Source organism: Psammomys obesus, unplaced genomic scaffold, assembly GCF_907164565.1.
Source record: "Psammomys obesus unplaced genomic scaffold, mPsaObe1.curated_primary_1811, whole genome shotgun sequence".
Classification (NCBI taxonomy): domain Eukaryota; kingdom Metazoa; phylum Chordata; class Mammalia; order Rodentia; family Muridae; genus Psammomys; species Psammomys obesus.
Window position 1 is genome coordinate 505,852 of NW_026591816.1, and position 6,012 is coordinate 511,863.

Genomic DNA, 6,012 nt, shown 5'->3' on the forward strand with positions numbered 1-6,012 from the left:
CCTCGCTTCCTTCCTCAGAACCTAGCTCCACGTGACCCTGTCTGTCTCCCCCGCCCCCCACCCCCTTACAGCCCGGCTGGGAGGGCATGGTGGGGGCAGGATGCGGAGGTGGTGGTGGAAGAGAGGTGGCAGTTCTGGCTTCTGGCGAGGACTAGGAGGCAGTACCCTCATGTCTCCGAGCTCAAGTTGGCGTCTGTGAAATGGGAGCGTTCTAGATAAACGCTGGCCAGCGGGGATGCAGGGGCCCCTGAACTCTCCTGCTGACTGGACCGTGGAAAGATTCACTTGTGTAGGGAAGCCGACACAAATGTTATTGGAATGGAGTTTTTTTTTTTAAAAAAAAAAACAACATTTATTTATTATTATGGTGTGGGGACGCCGTAGTGCTCATCTCGTCTGGAGCTCAGAGGACAGCCATGGGAGTTAGTCCTCTCCTTCTGCCTTTACGTGAGATCCGGGGGTGGGAACGCGGAGCTTATATGGCAAGTGTCTTTACCCCCTGAGCCCTTTACCAGCCCCTCTACCTTGGGGGTGGAACCTGGGGCCGAGGATGCAAGGCTTATGCTCTATCGCTGGGCCACATACCTAGCACAGACTGGGCCTTGTGCTAACTGCGTGTGTGTAGCCCAGGCTAGCCGTGGACTCTTGGTTCTTGAGTCTACAGACTTGGCTAGACTCCCCCTCCCAACCGTCTAGTGTTAAGTCTGAGCATATCAATGTTGTTGTAGCATGATTAGCTAGGTCTCCTCTGATCCAGCCTTTCCCCATGCTAAGTAGACATCCAATAGACATGGCCACCAATGCCGAAACTAATAACTCCAAATAACCCAGCTGTCCACTGACGGCAGAGCAGACACAGGTGCCATCTTCACACTGAAGAGTCCCGTATAGCAAGGAAAATGAGTAAATTCTTTGCCGATGTCGGACGAATCACGGTGCTGAGCAAACGCAGAAGCTAAAGAGTATTTGCTGGGGCATCAGCTCAGGGAGCACAGAGTTCTAAACCTCTCTGGGAGTGAGCACATACTTAAAAATCCAGCACTTCAATCTGCGGCAGGAGCTTTTCTACAAGTTCAAGGGTGGCCAGGGCTGTGCTACAAGACCCTGTTTCAAAGAATAAAAAAGAAAGACAAGAAAAAAAAAAAAACTGAAAACTTCAGAATCAAGCATATGAATATTCAAGCCAGTGAACTGGGGCTGGAAAGTCAGCTCAGGAGTGGAGTGTGTTCCTGCTCTTGCAGAAGACCAGAAACTGTTCAGTTCCCTAAATCTATGACAGTTACTACTTGCCTATAATTCCAGATTTGAGGGATCCCATGCCTCCTTGGGCATCTGTATCCATTTGCACAAGCATGTGCACATGAGCGCGCACATACACAAACACACAATCAAAGATAATAAAATAAATCTTTTTAAAAGTCAGAGAATTTGTTTTATCCCGAGGGGCTGGTGGTTGAGTGAGGACATAAAGGGGACTTTTGGAAGATGGTTTCTTTTGTCTCAAACGTGTATGTGTGTGTGTGTTTATTGTGTCAAGACTGGTCTTGAACTTGGTATGTAGACAACGCTGGTCAATTTCTGATCCTTCTGCCACTGTTTCCCAAGTGCTGGGATTAGAGGTTTGCACAGGATATCCAGCCTTTCGTTTGTTTTTGTTTGTTTTATTCCTTCCCCCCTCCTTGAACCTAGGGTTTCATTTGTGTTACATGAAGGTTTTATCAGCTGATCTACATTTTTAGCCTGATTTTTTTTTTTTTTTCTACACAAGGCTCCCATGTAGCCCAGGCTGGCTAGCCTTGAACCTTTGATGTTCCTGTTTCGGTCTCCTGAATGCTGAAATTAATCACCTTGACTCCAGACCAGTATTTACAATGCACCCCTACTCTGTGTGTGTGTGTGTGTGTGTGTGTGTGTGACAGAGAGAGGGGGGGAGGAGGGAGGGAGGGAGAGTGCTCTAGAGGTCAGAAGCATAGGTGTCTTCTGGAGCTACAGTCTTGGGTTTTTGTTAGCTGCCCCATATAAGGGATGGGAACTAAACTTGGGTTTCGGAGTATATTCTCTTAACCCACTGAGCCATTTCTCCAGCCCCCACTCCAGATCTATTTTTAAAAGCATACGATATTCACACAACCTAAATTAACATGCTCTGTTTTTTTTTTTTTTTTTTTTTTTTTTTTTTTTTTTTTTTTTTTTTTTTGCGTTTCAGTGCTGGTGACATGGGTGTCTTCTGTTGTGAAATCTCTTTGAGGCTAATTTTGTAGGCTGTCCAGTTAGTACACTTTGTGTTTTGGTTACTTGAGAAAGAGGTGGGGCCCTCAAGATGGCTCAGTGAATAAAAGGTACTTCCCTGGAACCCACATGGTAGAAGGAGATAACGGACTCGAACAAGTTGTCCTCAGACCCCTACTCACTCATATATGATGTGCATGTGTGTATACACGCACACAAAAAAATAAATAAAATTAACAAAAAAGGAGTGGGTGAATGTTCTGGCAGGAGTGAGTCAGCACCATTCTGACCCAGGTTGGAGTGCCATCTCCTTTCTCACTGTGACCTCAGACAAGTCATTTCCTCTCTCTAGGCTTCCTTATTTGTAAAGGATGATGGTATCAGTCTCAAAAAGCTCACATTCAGGGGCCCTAGAGATGGCTCTGAGGTGAAGCAAGAAATGTTATATCATGGGTGGCTCACAACCGTCTAGCTCCACGGGGCCCGGAGCCTCATTCTGGCCTTTGAGTATCCTTACACGCAACACTGCAAGTGCGTATACCCATACAAAGATACACATAACTTTTTTCCAGACAGGGTCTCTCTGTGTAGCCCTGGCTGTCCTGCAACTCACTCTGCAGACCAGGCTGGCCTCAAACTCACAGAGATCTGACTGCCTCTGCCTCCCCAGTGCTGGGAATTAAAGGTGTGTGCCACCACTGCCTGGCTGTAATTAAAGAAAAAATAACTTAAAGCTCACACTTAATAAATGTTTCCTGAGTACCTACTATGAGGTAGCTGAGGTGAGGTCAGGGCGGGGGGATTAAAGAAATATGATTTCTGTCCTCCAGTCACTCACAGTCTGGGAAGGGAACAGACCCTGAATTCACGGCACATTATGAATTTGTGTGTAAGAATGGCAGGGGACAGATGTACTGGATGAAGGATGACCAGCTGAGCAGAAAGGCCACTCTTCTCAGGCTGGGAGAATCAGGGAGAGCTTCTCTGGGGATCCGAAGCATGAGAGGGAAACAGAAGATTGTACCAGGCGGAAGGAGTACTCTGTACGAAGGGTAGCAAGAATCTGTGGGGCAGTGCACACACGAAATCCCAGACTTGGAAGGCTGGAAATTGGTGCATGAGTCTGAAGCCAGCCTGGGCTCCATAGCGGGTTCTGTATGTGGGGAGCCACACTCATGGAGTGGGGAGGATAAGGCTGGCTCCCTGGGGATCAGTGTTGGAGGTCACTAAGGGCCCAGGCTCTGAGCTCCAACAACTTCGTTTCAGGCTGTACTTACTGTGACTGTCAGAAACTCTTGTTTTGAAAAAAGGACATTGCTGGGCTAGAGAGTTGGCTTAGCGGTTAAGAGCAATGGCTGCTCTTCCAGAGGTTGAGTTCAGTTCCCAGCAGCCACATGGCAGCTCACAACCATCTGTAAGGGACTCTGATTCCCTCTTCTGGTGTGCATGAAAACAGCACTCATATACATAAAAGTAAATAAACAAATCTTTTTAAAAAACTTTAAAAGAAAGGGACATTGCAAGTCAGGTATGGTGGTGCACACCTTGAACTCCAGCACTTGGGAGGAGGAGGCAGGTGGATCTCTGTGAGTTTGAGGGGCCAGCCTAGCCCACAAAAAGAGTTCCAGTGCAGCCAGGGCTACACAGAAAAACCCTGTCTCAACCCAATTCCCAAAAGAGAGAAAGAGATTGTGTTTATATTTCTTATACCTTATAATTCCTTATAATTATGAGGGCTGGAGAGATGGCTCAGTGGTTAAGAGCACTGCCTGCTCTTCCAGAGATCCTGAGTTTAATTCCCAGCACCCACATGGTGGCTCACAACCATCTATGATGAGATCTGGTGCCCTCTTCTGTCATGAAGGCATACAGGCAGATAGAACGCTCATATACATAAATAAATATTAAAAAATAATTCCATTATGAATAAGAATTTTTTTCTTTTGAAATTTTATTTTGAGGCCTAGGAATATGCCCTATTGGTAGAGCATTTGTCTAGCATTTAAAGGGTACTGGGTTTGATCCCTAGCACCACATAAACTCGGGTGTGGTGGCACAGGCCTGTAATCTCAGTTGGGAGGCAGAAGCAAGAGGATCAGAAATTGAAGTTCATCCTTAGCTACAGAGCGTGTTTGAGGCCAGCTTGGGCTCCATGAGGCCTGTCCGATAAAACAACACCTCTGCCCACATATGGACTACTTATTTTATTTGATATTTCATTACATACTAGCTCTATTCGCAGAGCCTTGCTTTCCTTCCATTCCTTTGCTGGTAATGAAACTCCATACCATACACGAACCGTGAAAGTGCTCTACCACCGAGCCGTACAGCTGTCCCTAAAGTGTTTCTTCTTCATTTCATTTATCTTTTTAAAAAGATTTATCTTATGTGTATGAGGTTGTTTGTTCGTTTGTCTGCATGTGTGTTTGTGTGCCACATTTGTACCTGTTGCTCATGGAGGTCAAGAGAGGGCATTGGATCCCCTGAGACTGGAGATACAGATGCAGACAGTTGTGAACACTATGGAGGTGCTGGAAACTAAAGCCAGGTTCTCTGAAAGGACAGTAAATAATTTTAACCATTGAGACATGGCTCTAGCTCACTATGTATATATATTTTATTTATAAGCTTATAAAGATATATTTATTATATATATTTAACATGTAGATTTATTTATTTATTTGAGATAAGGTGTATCTCAGGCTATACCCTCAGCTCTATTTCCATTTATTTATTTATTTATTTATTTATGTAATTATTTAATTTTGTTTTGTTTTCAAGACAGGGTTTTTCTGTGTAGTCCTGCTATGCAGACCAGGCTGGACTTGAATTCAAACTGCCTTGGCTTCCTGAGTGCTGAGATTAAAAGTGTGTGCTGGCCCTATTTTTTAAGTTTTAGGTTAATTAATTAATTAAACTTTGCGATAGGGCCTCACTATGTAGCGCTAGCTAGACTGGACCTTGCTTGGTAGACCCGTCTGGCCTCAAACTCACAGAGAAATGCCTATCTCTGATTCCCAAAATTTGAAGTTAAAGCTGTGTGCTACCTCGCCCAGCCACAGTTTATCAAAATGATAAATTTTAGTTGTACATATTTATAGGGTACAATGTGACGTTATGGAATATTTCTACAAGGGTGAATGGCTGAATCAAACTGGGAGGCTTTTCGCTTGTGGTTCTGGAGGTGGAAGCTGGGGCCTCAAATATGCCAGGCACACATTTACCTAGGAATGGCATCCTCTGCCTGATGGAGGATGGTGTGGCCGGTAATGCCAAAAACTGTTCCTTCAGGGCCAGATGTGCTGTTTCCACATGTGCATACTTTAGCTAGGCCCGCCTCATTTGAATCACTTACTGTGGTTGAGCCACACACATGAGCTACTCCATGTTCTGCCAAACTGGCGGGGACTGGGAGTGGGGGTGGGGGTATGGAGGGGGCTGGGGGGTTGGGATTGGGGATCATCACAGAGTTCAGAGGAGGATGCTGTCAAGTGTTCCTTTGAGACAGTGTATCTCACCAGACTTGGGGCTTGCCTGGCAGCCAACAAGCCTCAGAAATACTCTAGAGCCCACCCTTCAGAATGCTGGGGTTATAGGAGCATTCAGCAGTACCCAGCTTTTTACATGAGTAGTGGGGATTTGAACTCAGATCCTTATGCTTATCTCTTAAGGTACTTCTAGAGTTTTTCAGTTTTATTAGTTTGCTGCATAACAGGCCTGCTGCCAGCATTTCCCTTTTCTTTCTTTCTTTCTTTCTTTCTTTCTTTCTTTCTTTCTTTCTTT